General features: G+C 35.0%; 1 protein-coding gene across 2 annotated transcripts in view; it reads right to left on the bottom strand.

The window, feature by feature from the left end:
• The window catches only part of Rhogef64c (Rho guanine nucleotide exchange factor at 64C), a 115,844-nt gene that overhangs the window by 74,916 nt on the left and 24,455 nt on the right, over positions 1-16,473 (bottom strand). For both annotated transcript variants that reach the window (XM_071774971.1, XM_071774969.1), the window contains exon 4: positions 12,061-12,146. The gene's annotated coding sequence lies outside the window, so the exon portion shown is untranslated. The remainder of the gene's footprint in view (positions 1-12,060; positions 12,147-16,473) is intronic.

Below are 16,473 nucleotides of genomic sequence, written 5' to 3'. Positions count from 1 at the left end.
ACTGACTCCAATACTTGCAAGTCCACATACTTGTTAATTATTGTTAAAAGAATAATGAGAAGAAATGTACGTGGCAAAGAAATCTCAATCTATGTATAAATATTTTTTTCATCCTGCATTACTTCACCGCACAGCAACGCGATTAGCTTCGATGAAATCTTCCTCGTGCCGCCTATCAATCGGATTAAGAATTTCCTGAAATTTCCATTGTCCAGTCGCGAATTTCCGCGAAGAGCACCGCGGCCGTGAGTCTAACCGCGAGCGGCGAAGCTATCGCGAGAAGTGCGGAAGCGAGGCAGGTTTTACGATCAAGACTTTTTCTACGACTTTACAGCGGCAGCGGCATAGGCGAGTCTCGGTCAGTGGACTTGAGAGGAAGAGAAAAAGTAGGAAGAGCGGTAGAAGAAAAAGAAGGAGATAGAAGAAGAGGCGCACACATCTGCCCATGAAAAACGACAGGATGACCCCCTTTTCGAGTTCATCGTCAATTGCTCGGATGTTCAGGATACGCTATGTTCTCTAGACAGGTGATGCAAAAGGACGAGAACATCTCGTTCGATCCTAAGTCGCGAAGAAGAGCCTTCTCCTTTAACTTCTAATCATCGTCGTTTCGATCATTATATACAATATAAGTATACCGGTATCGCATTATGAGTAATAACTATAAAAAGCTGTAAGATGTAATTGACTTCCGTCGAAATTCGTGTTGCGACTTCACGAAAGCTTACACAATGATCGCCTTGATATATATCGCAGCTTCCCGCATGATCATCATTACCCTGGATTTCTCCGAGCTGATAGGGGAACGACCCTATTCATGAACTGCTCGTTTTTCAATACACGGAGCAAGGAAAAGGTAAATATGAAGCGGGCAAGAGAAAGACATCGCCGAAATTTAATCACGACTTCTAAGAAGGAAAGCGCGAGTTTTTAGCGAAGAAGATCGTCCAGATAACAAGCAACTCAATGAAGTGCGACGCCTCCTGAAGTTTCATTGAACGCAAATATTAATTAGGAAGTGTTCGCTAAGCCACTTTCCAGTGTTCACACAATAGAAAATGCAACTCCATTTATGTAAAAAGAAAATCACGAAAAAAAATGAGAAAAGTAACTCACACGAAAGAAATTTTCTTCACATTTGTAACAAGAAAATGAGCCTGCCGTGCAGAGAAGGTAAAATTATGTCGAGTACTTGAAATACTCTCTTCGATGTTCGCACGATAAAAAGATAATCTCATTCCTAGCCTCGAAGTAGTTGCGGAAAGTAAGAAACATAAGCAGCATAAAAGGAATTAACTTTGCGTTTGTAAAAAAAAGACGAATTTCTCGGAAGTAGAGAAGATAACGCTGGGCTAATATTAAATTGCTTTAATCGTCCGTCTTTGCGTCACCCTGAGGAGAAGTGTGACACGGTGCTGGGTCCGCGTGGTATTTGAAAGTCACTGTATTACAGCTAATAGCGGCACGATCTGCGGCGCAAGATAACGGCGACAGTTAAGCGAGCACGCTTCTCATGCTTTTCTTTTCCTAAATTTCCATCTCACATAAATATAATCGCTTTCGATCTGAAGATTTCACTAGCTGCTAACTCGATTCCGCGTGGCGACAAACCTGCGTTTGGGCCCGCATTAAAAACGCGACGCTCGAACGTCGCACAATAAAAGACTCTTGTTAGGTACAAATATCTAGATATATCTCTGCGTATTACGTTTCATTCAAAATCTCTTTGTAATTACTATGATATGTAAGTAATTAGTAATTATTAAAATAATTATAGGCATATTGGTTGGTAGTTCTTCCTTGATATCTTGCACAATCGTTTAAAATAAAACTTTATTACGATATTATTTTTTTATACTAAGGCTATTATTAACTAACAAATTATTAAATAACGAAAGAGTTCGTGCGTGTTTATTAACGATTACCAACACTTGTAACGTAATTATCTTACAATTATTACATTGCAAATATCCCGACTTTTTCATAAAATAAGGCAACTTCGCTGAATCCATATATAAACTTCCACATCGGCCACTTGCATCAGAATTCAAATACCATTATCTGTAACTGGATTATCTATTTTGCAAGTAACTGTGTACGCTTTGATATTTCATCTCGAACAGCGGCAAGGGAAGCAAAGTCGCGAAGGTGGAAGCGAAGAGGAAAACGTTGGGAATAATTAAGAGAGTCGTCGACTGGCACGACCGTAAGTCCGTGATCTTGAAGCGGCATTCTTGTGTCGTGGGAGTACTTCACATAGTTAGCATCGCGGAAGAATGCAAGCGAAAAACAGAAGGACGTGGGGTGAAGAGGGAAAGAGAGGAAGCCAGACAGAAACGGAGTCACGTAGAAAAAAAGGGAGAGGAGAGCGGCAACGACATAATTAATGATTTCTCCGTGGTAATTAGTGTTTTCACTGATCTTGACTCTAGCCTTTAGTTCCTATCGGGACACTTCTTTTGCATAATAAAATTCGCAATGCGCGAATCAATTTTTCGGCACTTATTTCGATGTCGCTTAAATTCAATTATGCTTGCTAGATTTTACAGAGAATGGCACCAAAAAAGAATATTCTAGCTTTATTATATCATCAAATATAAAATCAATAAAAAAAATGTAAGGTACAGAATATTTCTATATAATTGTAATCTATAAAATATTAAATATAATAATAATAATAATCAAAATAATAATAATTTCTGTTATTGCACGTGGCCTTATGCGCTGTTGACAGCATCGCTATCAAAGACCAAGGCTAGCCAATTTTTTCACCATAAATTATTTCGACTACGAATTAACTGCAACGTCCCTGGTAGCAAGCACTCGTCATTTTGACGTCAATATTTGGTCATAATTGGTCAGTAACGTCATTCGTCGATTACGTCATGTTTTAATACGTCAAAAAGACTTTGTAAAATGACATTATATAGACGTTTAATTGACTACCCAGGTAGCAGACAGTCGTCATAATAACGTGATTCTTACGTCATTTTTTCACAGTATTTTTCACAGGAATATTCCAACATTTATAAAGTGTTTCGTAATTTTATGATTGACGTGGTGAATTTATGGTATAAGTGGATCTAGTTGCGTGTGTAATTATAGTTTTATGACAACTATTTCATGCAGTGTTATAACTATCAAGAAGATATCATTACAAGATTTTTGAACACTTTAAAGATGTACCTGTTATAGACAAGTGCAGTTAATAAGGATCGAAGCATCAGGATGAGAAGATCGTCACTGTCCACTGGATCATCGAAGTCAAGCGACTCGGGCTTGCGTTCCGATATTTACTGCAAGTACTGAAAATCTATAGTTTACGTAACGTACACTATAGATTTTCAGTACTGACAGTGAATATCGGAATGCAGCCTCGGACGCGGTACTGTACTAGGATGGGTGACCGCCTTGAGAGTGGCTATACGCACATGGCATGTATTACAAGATAACTACACGTTAGATATTACATTCCTTGTATTTTAAATTAATTTCGATAACTGAACCGTTATTGCATGTTAACGCTTTCTTTTGTAAACTCGTTAGCGATCTAAAATAACGATGAATTATTTGATTGAGAGAGAGCATTGTTTTGTAATGAAATGTCTTTGTAAGGAAATGTCTTTTGAATTCTAACAGACGAGAAAAAATAATTCTAATAATAATTGTATTATATTGTATATTGATTTAATAAGATAGACATATACGTACGTTTGTACATTTAAAATTAACAAATGTGATACGAATATATAAAAAACAAAGTTAAAATTCTTTTGGAAAATAAAGTTTATCTTCGTCTTAATTAAAAATTATTTAAAGAAATGATTTTATATTGTTTTCCTTTTTTTATTTTTACATCCCGCGAAAGCAAAATATTAAGTTATAACTGTCATTAACAGAAAGAAATAAAATAATCCTATTCCAAAATCGGAATTCATCGTTAATTTAGATGATGATAATGAAACTACAGAACAAAGTGTAAAATGTGATATAACCTTGTTTATCGAAATTCATTTAAAATACAAGTAATGGATATCCAATTAAAATATATATTCAATTTGTGATAAGGAAACCGGCTGATATGTTTTGATTTGGTTAGTCAACATTCGCCGAGCGCTGCCGCGTGCGCAAGGCCACCGCGAGCCACTCTATTGTCATTCGCTCGGCGAGATTCGCAACGCGTGCCGCTTCGCTTGTCATCGCGTCTCATCGAAATACAACCATTTTCTATGAACAATTAGTTTGATTACCACACACGTCCATACAATTAATTATTTCCACGATTGTAAATTTATCGGCTATTTTTATTGAAAGAATTACTTCGCGTGATGTATCAAGTATTAATAAGAGATAGAAATAATAAAGCATAGTTTATCGCAATATTTATACATGCACAGGCAATAATGGATTTCTTTAATAATACCTATATATCTACATTTGTATCATACATCAAGCTTTGAATTTTTCGCTCTGACAACGTAATCTGTTCATCATTTTCTGATCGAAAACGCGGATTTACATAAGTCGCCGGATATACTAAATTCTATAATATATTTGTATAACTCTTAATTCTCAACTCATTTTTTAATTTTTTAGATGGAACATCTCGCGTAGATAAAACGGACTCATTTCGAGCAAACTCCCGACATATTTAATTAATAAGTATAGTCGTGGTTAAGTCCGATTAATTAATTATTTTAATATTCGTCATTTATGTAGCCTCGGTATTTGTAATTCAAGCCCTATACCGTTTAAAATTTTATTTGTTGCTTTACAAGTTTTACGGGTATCGAATAAATCGTGGAGTCTTTTTTCGGTCTTTTTTTGCATTATTTATGCAATCGTGTACTGCAATACATCTAAGTAAAAAGCTCACGTCGCGTGTGATTACTATCGGGAGTGCAATGTGCGGATGATTATTCTATTGTGAGGATTAATATGCGTGATTATAATTAACCATGTTTTCGCGAGTATTGTGTTATATATGAGTGCAATGAACGAATCTGAGAGGAGAAGGAGCAGGCCTGAGAGGCATCGCGCGACAGAACAATCGTAAGAGAGGTAAGTTAATATGTTATTATAATAGTTGTTATAATAAATTTCCGCAATTTTAGATATAGATCCAATGTTTTAGAATTTAGATAAATTAGTGAAAATTATATCAGATATATATATATATATATATATATATATATATATATATATATATATATAATATGCACATATAAATATAGATATTAGATATAAATAAAAAGGTATAACAATGTAGACATAACATAACGTTTCACAAAGATCTTTTATCTTGAAGTACATAAGTTACGACAGATTAATATAAAATAGTTAATCTTGAAATTGCAATAATTGTCAATTTATTGAACGTTTTATATACGAATTAAAAATCTCAAGAATAATTAAGACCTTCAAGATATCCAATTGAAAACACTATGAACATATAATATATTAATATTATACAATATGAGGTTTTAAGGAGATTATAATGGACTCAATTTTTTTAATTTCTTGCTTAAATAATTAGTGAAAAATAGGAAAAGACAAAAAAATAAAATAAAATTATAATATATATAAAATGATATCTTTTTAGAATAAATTTTTATTTAAATTCCTTTTTATAGAGTATTCTTTCGAAGAACGTTCATTCAGCCGTTTACTCACTTGTATATATATTTACATAAAATGAAAATTAATTATTTATAAAACATAACAAGAAAAATGGATTTAATATTATGTTACTTTATTTTCTTCTTTCTAAATATTTTTTTATAGAATTCGAAGTTTGCGTTCGGTCTTTCCATATATACTTTCAAGATTAAATATAATTATAAGCTAATCGTTCCCTTATCACATTCATCTGAGTATCAGTTGATCTTTAATTAAAATATTGAACTATTTATTTCAAGATATATAGAACTTCTTTTTGGGCATTTCACCTAATTTATTTTTTGATACACACGAGATTCATTTAACGACAAATACAAGTCATATAGACATTTCCACGATTCGAGATCAGTATCGCGATAGTACTAACAATAAAGAATGGTATTGAAATAAAATGAGGAGTTCTGAATTATTTGTATGACAATCGAGACGCACGCTCGAGTGATTTCAACGGCGGATCGCGAATGAAACTTTGAACGCGGATATCGCCTGCCGAGCGCGCCTCGCCTGGCCTCCTGCGAGCTTAATTGCATGGGAAAAGGTGTCGCTCAACACTTTCTCTCACGGCGAGGAAAAAAAAAAGAACGAAACACGCGCAAACGCAAACTCCAGGCGTTACACGTGGACGTGGGTGCGCGAAATATGCGCGCGTATGAGCGTGGCGTATACGTGAATGAAAATTGACGTTCCGTTACTGATACTTTCGTGTATGAAACAGTACCTGAAACACATATTTTCCCAGGTCTTTTCCTAGCTTTCTCGAAATTATCATATTATTGGTCGGATCGAACTAAAGTATATAGACAATTTATTTACTTTTACTTCTAACATGTTAAACAGATATGCAATGATGTTTCGCTTTTACTTACGAGCACAATAATAACAAGATCGTAGCGCTCTCGAGAGGGATATATAATACATAAGAAAGTACAAGACGCGAAACAGAAATAACAAATAATTTTAAAGAAATCAAATCACGTTTTAGATGCATACTCCACATATATAAATCATAAGAAATTTCATCTTTGTATGTAAGTTTATTTATAGTTTATACTAGCTCTCGCTTCTTAATTTACTCCTTAATGAGGAATATAGATAGATGATAATAACGCAGCCAGTATACTTTTATATGTTTTTAACGAAAGATATTTTACGGGGAATTTTACGAGGAAGTTGACAGAAATTTAAAGGCCGGTCGATGGAAAGCTCCGCCGAACCGGTAGCCGGAGATGACCCTAATTTATATGTCGTCCGCGGCCCGCGGGAGACTTTTCCTTCCTGCGATACGCGTGTCGGCGGCACATTGCCAGAGGCGAGCAGAAAGAAAGAGAGAGAGAGAGAGAGAGGGGGGCCGGGATTGATCGGCCGCGGCTCCGTGCACGGCATTGTCCCGCGGAAACGCGTTCGTTAACCGCTGGAAATGCCGGACGTTTGCCGCGACGACGTTGCATCGTAACCACGCATGCAGAGTTCAGGAAGAGAGCACGTCTCGACTATGTTTATCCTATGATTCAGCGCTACTCGACCGATCGTAGGCCGAGTATCTCGCGTAGCATACGTTAGCGTCGAGCGTCGAGCGAGAGAACGAGCGAGCGGACGAGCGATAGATTCGCGCGTCCTCGAGACGAACAAACGTTATGCAAATCGTCCCCTCATTTATTTCTTCCGTCCGGGAGTACGTGACCCTCGTTTCCCGCAATGCCGAGAAAAAGTCGTCGTTCGCAATGCTTTTAATTTCAAATGTGTTGCTTGATTAGATGTAGAAACGGATGAATTGCGGTTTATGCGTACGCGACTTTTCTTCCTTTTTAGACTAAATTTAGACTTATTTAACTTTCTTTTTACATAAATCACATTGTTAATTTTATCATCTTATTCTAATTGTTTACATATTCGAATCAATTCTGAATTTTTTAAAATTTATTTTAGGTTTTTTTTTAAATCGTAAATATAATAATTCAAGAAATTCCTAAATTACGTTATACAATAGTAATTCCGTTAAGATTGCGATTAACTATTCTCTTAAAACGGCGTGAGACAACTCATCTCGCGAATAAATCATGATCCAAACAAACACTCCGCCTAAATTTTACTAAACACACGTGAGTAATGCGTTCCGGATTCTCTGAGTGGTAAATGTCAAACGCGCGTGATGTCACTCGCGACAAAGTCCGGCTCGAGCCCGTCGCTGGGAAGCTGGTTTTGCGCAAGTAGGCGCGCGAGGAAGAGTCCCGGGGTCTTAAGAGAGTCTCTCCTGGAACGACCGAGAAACGGCGCGTTCCTCTCCCGTCGTCGGTGCGGCTTATGTAAAGCATAGGTAATGAAACGTTCAATGCGCCGCACGGCGAACGATGATATAAGAGGGTTTATGCGCGCGGCTGCGGGATCTCTCGTTCGGCTCTGATCTATATTATAGAATAAAGGTGGGTGTAACGTATAACGGTACCCCGTAGCCGCGCCGCACCACCTACGTTCGACGCGGGATTGCCCAACGTTTCATACATGGCCGTAGCCCAAGGGCCAGGGCGATGAGAGAGAAGGCGATGCCGGGAAGTTCCCGACGCGCTCCCGGCCGCTCGATATATCCTCTCGTTGATATAATGGGACAAGATCGATCGTTTTTGCTGAAACCTGTACCTTCCAGTAATATGACACGCGAGGTACGAGTTTCTCACGGTTTTGCTTTACATCCCCTTTCCGAAAAGGATATATTCTCGTGGCACGAATGAAGAAGCATGACTGCAACTCTGTGTGTTCAGGGGAGAATTGTTTTTACAATTTTTATTCCTCTTGAAAGAGGAACAAAGAGTTTTTGTCTGTCAGTACAAAATAGGATATTAAATAAATACGGATTTATATGAACCGCACATTTTTCCATGGCATATATGTATTATATATTGATAAAATAATATGAAAACATGTAATTATAATTGAAAGTGTGTAAACATGCAGTTACTTTTTATTTCTGATTTTTGAACCAATTAATTACTTTATGAAAATAAAATCTTGAGTAATTATTGGAATAATTTATTGGTGTGTTCCATGATCGACATTTGTTTATGTGATAAAAATGTTAATTCTTATATCAAAAAAACATCAATAAATTAAATCAAACAAATTTATTATTCATAAAAATTATAAACTTACGCGACAAGCCTCTGAAATTAGCTTGGTTATCTATCTAACTTTCCTAAACATTTTTGAGTAATGGCACATTTTTTGCAATATTTTTGTGGAAAAAATAAAACGCGATTTACGGCGCCACGTTTTCGGGAAGTCTCTTTGCGAAAATATATTCGATGGAAAGCGTCAGATAGTTGCGTAATCCGGCCAGAAATTGTGGCGGATCTGGGCGCGCGTGGAAAACTAGGCGGTAGCGCAACTTTTTCGTTTACATAACGGAGTGCAGTCGCCAGGATATCGGCGCGAGCGTGGGCAAGTGATTTGGCGCGCAGGGTCGATGAGTAACACAAGTACCTACAAACCTGAGAAACGCTTTTCGATTATGCAATACCTCTAACAAACCAAGGCGCATAATGCGCGAAAAGGTGAGATGTTGATTTTCATACGTAATTCGCCATTCCAGATAAATACTATGCATAGGTGTAAGAATAACGTTCTTTACCGCCGACGGCGAGCTTCATTGCTGATAAAGGTCACGATCTTTCTTCGAGTCGGCGTTGCGAGCGGGCACATGTAATTGCACGTTGAATGCACCGATTTCACTGTAAGTCCACACGGCAATTACGTGTATTCGAGGCTGCGTAAAGCTATCTTGCTTTACGAGCGGGTTTCTGCCGAACAGTCTGCGGATCATCATCGCGAATGCTCGTCTCTTGCGTAATATATGGATGCCCACCTATTTCTTTTTTTCAGTAACGATTCGATAGCCCGTCGATTATAAGAGATTGAGAAACGATGAGAGACGCGTCAATTTCTTTTGTATATGTAATGTATTTCTTTTTGTTATTTAAAGCTTTTATACATGAACTATATTAAATTATATTAAATTCTATAAAATCCCCCAAGAGACACTACAAGAATAAAATCTTTTACAGGCGAACTATTATATACCTACGGGCTTGAATAAGAAATTAAATATATTTTTAACACAACTGAATAAATATAAGAAACGATTTTGGCTCGATTAACTGTTTTAAATTTCATCACCGCCACTGCTTCTTTAACTTCAATTTTTTGAAATTTATTTCCAATATAATTATATCAATAGAATAGTATACTATTTAAAAAAATGTTTTTAATAAAATTGGAATTAATTTAGATTCAAATAACTTAAATATTATACAATCAAAATTAGCTTTTATCTCAGATCGTCTAATTAATATTTGTCAGCTAAAATTAATTTTCCAAGTAAATTTCGTATTATCAGATTAATTTTAGTTGCAATCTGCAATTCGACCATTCCCTTTATAAATTCATTGACCAAATTGATTCTATTCCGCGAAAGGACACCCAGGTGTCTGGGATTAATCTGACCGTTCCACTTTGCTAGACACGGAGTGCCCTGCTGAGAGGCCGCGATACTTTCTATCTGGAACCTCGAACGCGATACAATTTCACTTGTTCCGCGGTGTTCCTGTACGGCTCCGCCCACGAGAACCTAGAACGGCGGCGGCGTCGTACCTCTCACCGGCGACGACCGGCCGAGGGATAGAATAATAAAAAAAAATACCGGCGGCAGACGCAGGGGAGCGGAGAAAACCGGCGTGTAGGAAATAGTTCCGGGTTCGCGGGCTCTTGTGGGACGACGCTGGTCACGCGATTCACGCGCTCGGCTAATAATTAGCCGAGAGACGTAAGGGCTGCCTGGACTCCTCAGGAAGTTGCGCATATAGGATAGATAGACGCGTCATTAAGGAACCTACACTGCGCGCATTAAGTCTCGCTAATCAGTCGTTGACAGATTTCTCGTAAGACATCTGGCTTTAATATTTTCGCGCTTTAAACAAATAGTACACAAGAAATAAAGTAAGAAGTGAAAACGGCAAAGTTTGGCCCTTTCATTATCAGAAATACTCAATTATGATTTTTATTATGTCAGATATAAAATATGATTTTAAAAACGTGAAAATACGAATGCACACATAATGCCGATAAAAATTGTATATAATATTCCATGAAAAGGGATTAACCCGAGGATTAACCCCTCAATTATCGTTGATACGTGCAAAAAAATACGTACAAAAAAGTTTCTCTATCATAATTTATTACGACTTAATATTTCAGATTCATGAAACCATCGCAATTAAACTTGAAATCAAATTTTGCACAATTTTCTGGATTTTTCTCGGAACAGATGTTAACATTAAAATTTTGAATTCAAACTTAGAAAATTCTTTAAAGATCATTTTATACGAATCGAACAATATCTCGCATGTTAGATCCATCGAATCTCTTAAAATTCAAACGTTTTACAAAGAAATTAGAAAAAAAGATTTTCATGTAAATATAAAAAATAATAATTATCTATAGAAAGCACACATAAAAAGCACAAAAACTTATATTTTTCTTAATATTCAAAACTCATATTTTAACAATTTATTCATAGTTTCTCTTTTATTTCTTTTTATACCTAACTACTTACGCAATATTAGTAGTAGGTATATATATAGTGTTAGTGCTAGTTGATAATTATGGGCTCTATCTCGTTTGCTTCTAGGAGCGAACGTTTAAGAGAATATTTATATTCGTCCCTCATCAAGCGGAATGACTGGCGACGATGGACATTTCGCCGCGCCTTCATGGCCGTCGTTGATTAGAATAAAATTTGCAGATTAACGACCCGCGAGGCTATTAATGCACGGGAACGCCCTGTTCCAGCGAAATTGGAATCTGAGGCTCATTAAGACGCAAATAAAAAGTAGCACAAGTGTCGCGTTGTGAGTATTACGGTAGCATCGAATATTTTACTTGCCCCCTTATGCAAAGATTATATATAATATATTGTCTCATAAATAATTCTGCTTTCGAAATTATGATTTTATATATATATACATATATATATATATATATATACATATACATATATATATACATATACATATATATATATACATATATAATAAAAGTTACAAGAAGTGGATAGTCATTTTAAGTCATCTTATAAAAAACATTCCTCTTTTAAAAATATATATTGCAGCATTTTTACAAGAGAAATGCTTTTTATAAGATGAGATCTAGAACAATTATCCATCTCTTGTAACTTTTGCCACTGTATACGGATGAAGCATTTTTCTTTTATCTCTTCCGGATATAATATTTTTTGCCGTTTTTGTTTTTCATAGTAAACACGTTTATTTATTTTTTATCAGAAATATATTTAAAAAATACTAAATACAATAAATATAAATTTAAAAAGCTCACCGATTATGTGCGTTACTGCCATCTGACGCGGATCCAGGAGCAAGATCAAGTAAAAGGTCGCTCATTCCTGGAGCATTCCACGCCATCTGTAATAGTAATAGTAACTGAGTTTTAATTTGTAGCAAAAACATATTATTATCAGCAACTGTAAATGTAGAATGCCTTGTATGTGCACGTTATATGCAATTTAATACTAAAAAAAAATTTATATTCTATTTATAAGTAATAATATCGAAATCTATAAGCTGTTGTAGATATCATAATCTGAAAAACTGAATCTTACACGAGAGTAATACTTATATTTTTCCTTATTTATTAAAATTAAGATAAATTTTAAATAACAATATTTAACAAAAATTAATATTTTCTATCATATTAAATCAAAAACATCTTGTTTAATAAATACAAAGTTTAAAATTTATAGTTCTTCTCAATAATGCTTTAAATCATTTTTAAAATTAACAGACGTTGCTTTAAAGATATTTAAAATCATTTTTCTTAAAATCAATTTTTAATTTTTTAAATTAATAGATGTTGAATTTTATTGTGCAGTGTATTAGAGAAAAGTATTTAATATGTCTTCGTAATTTTTTATAGATGGTGAATTTTATTTGACATTTATAAAACAAATAAAAAAATCTATAATATTAAAAAATTGCACATTAATTTAGAATATCAAGCGGTCGCTCGCTAAAGTTTTTTGCTGATAGTTTGAATCCTTATCATTTCATGACCTGTTTAATATAGAAGCCACGTCATCGTTAAACAATCTGATATTGCGAGCGCAAATAAAAATCCAGCAAGAAGAAGCTAAACAGGATGTGAACTACCAATGACGTAACATGTGGGTCAAATATTTTAGCAACAATTATCGCGCGCATAACAATCTTACGTTCGATCTCTTAAACGGCTGTTAATAGTGTTAAGTGAAACAACCTAGGCATTAATAATGGAGTTCGACATGATTAGCGACAATTAGTTCATCGTTGCTTGATCAAGCTAATCGATAAATTAAAAATAAGATACAGTTCAACCAGCTAGAAGAGATCTAACAACGAATAAGATATGATGTAGAATAATAATTTATTTTCTTATTTCTCTAATCGTTATTTCTCAAAGCTTCGTATATTTTAGAACTTTCAAATGTTTCAAGAATATTTTGAAGTAATAATTATTAATTATTGGTCCATCGATTTTCAGAACTTGTTACTTTTCCAAGAAGCTTTCAAAAAATAGAAAACAACGTTTCGGTCGTTTTCATACTAAAGCATTCTAAGTCGAAAGAGATTTTCGTTATCAGACAATGCAAATTGCAGCAGCATTGTATTGCAAAACATTGCGTGTTTCCTAAAATAAGTAAACAGAAACCTTGAGCTGTGCAGCTATTTAATTTAGAATCGCTTTAATCAAGATCAGGTTCGTGTTTTTATTGAACGTTACCACGCAGAGTTCTGTTGCTCGTCAGTTCATTTTATTCGCGCTTGTGACTATTATGCGTCGATTATCCGCGCGCATTAATATAGGAGCAGAAGATTTGTATACCGAGCGTAAGTGGTGTTGCATACACGTTGCACGCGCTTTTGTAACGGGCACAGAGATAAGAGTTTTGCTTGGTCTTGAGAACAAATAAAAATTAAATAAATTTTTAAATATTCCTTCGCCCCCTATTCCTTCTGCAAATATCGGGATACCAAAATCATACATATAATTATACTTTTTATTTAATATGTATTTAAATATGTATTCTTGATAAAAGTTTCCTATCTTAATTTCGTTGCTAGAAGAATCGCGACGGAGAAATCTGAATCATTCTTTTTATTCCGTTTTTTGTTTGCTTTAGTAATGCGATTCTGTTGAATATTAATGTGCTCGATCATCAGATAACCGAAACATCGTACACCTGAACAATTACGAATTACAAACAAGCATAAATTTCAACTCAGACGTAGTTCTTACAATTCAAATATTCTTCCCTAATTAAATTTCCCTAATTAAATTTCACTCGTAACATCCTGTTGTAATTATCATGAGATTATGACTTTATTTCTTTTTTTTTTTTCATAGATTCCTTTAAAGATCCCTTAGTTTTTTTTAAATTTCCTTGGGTTTCTATGAAATTTTTATATATCTTTTTATACAACTTTTACAGTTGTATGATAATTCTCCTAATAAATTGTCCACGCATGGCAAAGGCACGCAACACATGGGTGAATAACAATCCTGAGAAAAGCATACGGAGTTAAATATATAGTACGGTTCGTCGCGTCATATCGGCTCACGCATGGAGAGCTTGTCGTACATTCGTGCGTGATAATATAGGTTACGCCTTGACCTTACGAATTTCAGATTTAGTAGCCTACCTTCTTATCACAATGTTATACCAATTAAGAAGTACTCCAATCAAAAAATACTTACGATATTTGTGAGATCTGTGTGAGAATAAAGTATCATGATCTGTCAAATAGGACAACGAATATGCTACTATTTACTCACACCCATAAAGCTTGTATATACGAATTCTTGGATTATTAATCGCTCATTATAAACAATTATATTTATTTCCATTACAGAAAAATCTATTTTCAAATTGTTAAAAAAATATTGAACACCTTGTGTATTTAGACATTCGTCGCTTTATCTCTCTGAAGTGTTTTTCTCATACATATATCTCATCATCGAGTGTGCGTGGGTAATCATATATTGGCATATAATCATACATAATTGCCAAGAAATGTTTATAGAAACTTGACTTTGAGAGTCATCAATTTAAAAACTCGTTTCGCACTGAGGAAACGCACGAACGTTATGCGTTTAATCGCAAACAGTTTGCGTCTAATTGGCTTCAAGGAAGTTCGGTATATATACGGTACGCTTAAATTGGCTGCACAGTTACGGAAGAATCGCTCTTCGTAGATAGCGACTACACTAGTAATTACGCGATAAAAATCATTGTAAGCGATACGTTTATCAATTATCACGAACGCATTAGAATTCGATTAATTGCGACCAAGTTTTAACTTGTATATTTTCTTAAAATACGTTTTAATTAATCGTATCCACTTTTTAAACATACATTTATTATATTATTTATCTGTGTTGTTTACTTAATAGATATAATTTAGGGAAAGGTTAAATAGAGACTAATTAAAAGACTTTCTGTGTTACATTGCTTATTTTTAAAATTTTAGCGTGTGCTAAACTAACACAAAAGTAAACTCGCAAAATCCACTATAAGATAAAACCCTAGCTAATAAGATTAATTTTAAATCTATTATGGACTTCATTAAATAATTTATCTCATTCTTGCACTAAACTTTTTAATTGAAAAATGAAAATTAATATACTAAATGAAACATAAAAAGACATAATATCTTATTATAGTATCATTCTTTCAACTTGTAATTATTTTGTAATATATCAATTTTTTAAGAACAAACGCGAAGCGAGTTTGAGCAAACGTTTTATGAGGAAAATAAAATGTAACGAGATAGCCGGCCGCTAATTCTCGGATATAAAAGACATTTATCTGGTTTAGAAGTAATTGTACCTATCTCAAATCTCGTTCGTCCTAGCGTGGAAGGTTATGCTGAATTACGCCTGGCAACGATCACACGCTGAGCGCGAATGTGACGGGTCGATAACCCTCGTATTTACTCGCGTTATCAGGAATTATTCGGAACAACATTAAATAGCAAAACAATTAAGCGAGAAGAGTAACATTTTTTTTTTAAAGCGCGCTAGCGCATTTTACACGAAAGTTTCCATCGTCCGTGTTTCCTCCTGCAAATAAGACGGTGGAAAGTACGATCATCTCCCTCCACACTGACGAAACCCGACCTTCTGATACTCCGCTAACGAGTCGGATGTGTTTAGGGCCAATTTGTCTATTATCTCGTTGTCAGTTTTATTTATTACACTTCTAACGTCTCTCACGGCGCGGCACATATATATATGCGACTTCCACCAGTCTGAGATTCCTCGATGCAAGTTAATTAACTCTGATTTCTCGACCGTGGTCGCGCCAAAGTCGTCGACGTACTTTGCGTGACCAATTCTCAGGGATCAACACACTCTTTCGCGTTACGACATATTTCAATGAAAATTTGTATCTAAAGTGTATTATAAGCTTTTACACTATATTATAAGCTCACATGAGCTCCCGTACTATACATAAGCTTCTAAATATTAACAAACTGTAGTACTCCACTCGATCTTTCCTTTTTCTCTTATCGTAATTTTATTATAAGAATCCTCTCACAAAAATGTTCTCAAAATAACTTCCTTTCCTCAATCCTTTGACAAAGTTTTTTCTACGAGCTTTAAAGTTAAAGCTTGATAAACAAAAAGAAGCACGAGTCGAACGAGTTGGCGGTACCCTCGATTGATACGCAACTGGGTACGTGGGTGGAGGAA

This window comes from Temnothorax longispinosus, chromosome 4, assembly GCF_030848805.1.
Source record: "Temnothorax longispinosus isolate EJ_2023e chromosome 4, Tlon_JGU_v1, whole genome shotgun sequence".
Taxonomy (NCBI): domain Eukaryota; kingdom Metazoa; phylum Arthropoda; class Insecta; order Hymenoptera; family Formicidae; genus Temnothorax; species Temnothorax longispinosus.
This window is presented reverse-complemented; position numbering and strand designations above follow the sequence as displayed.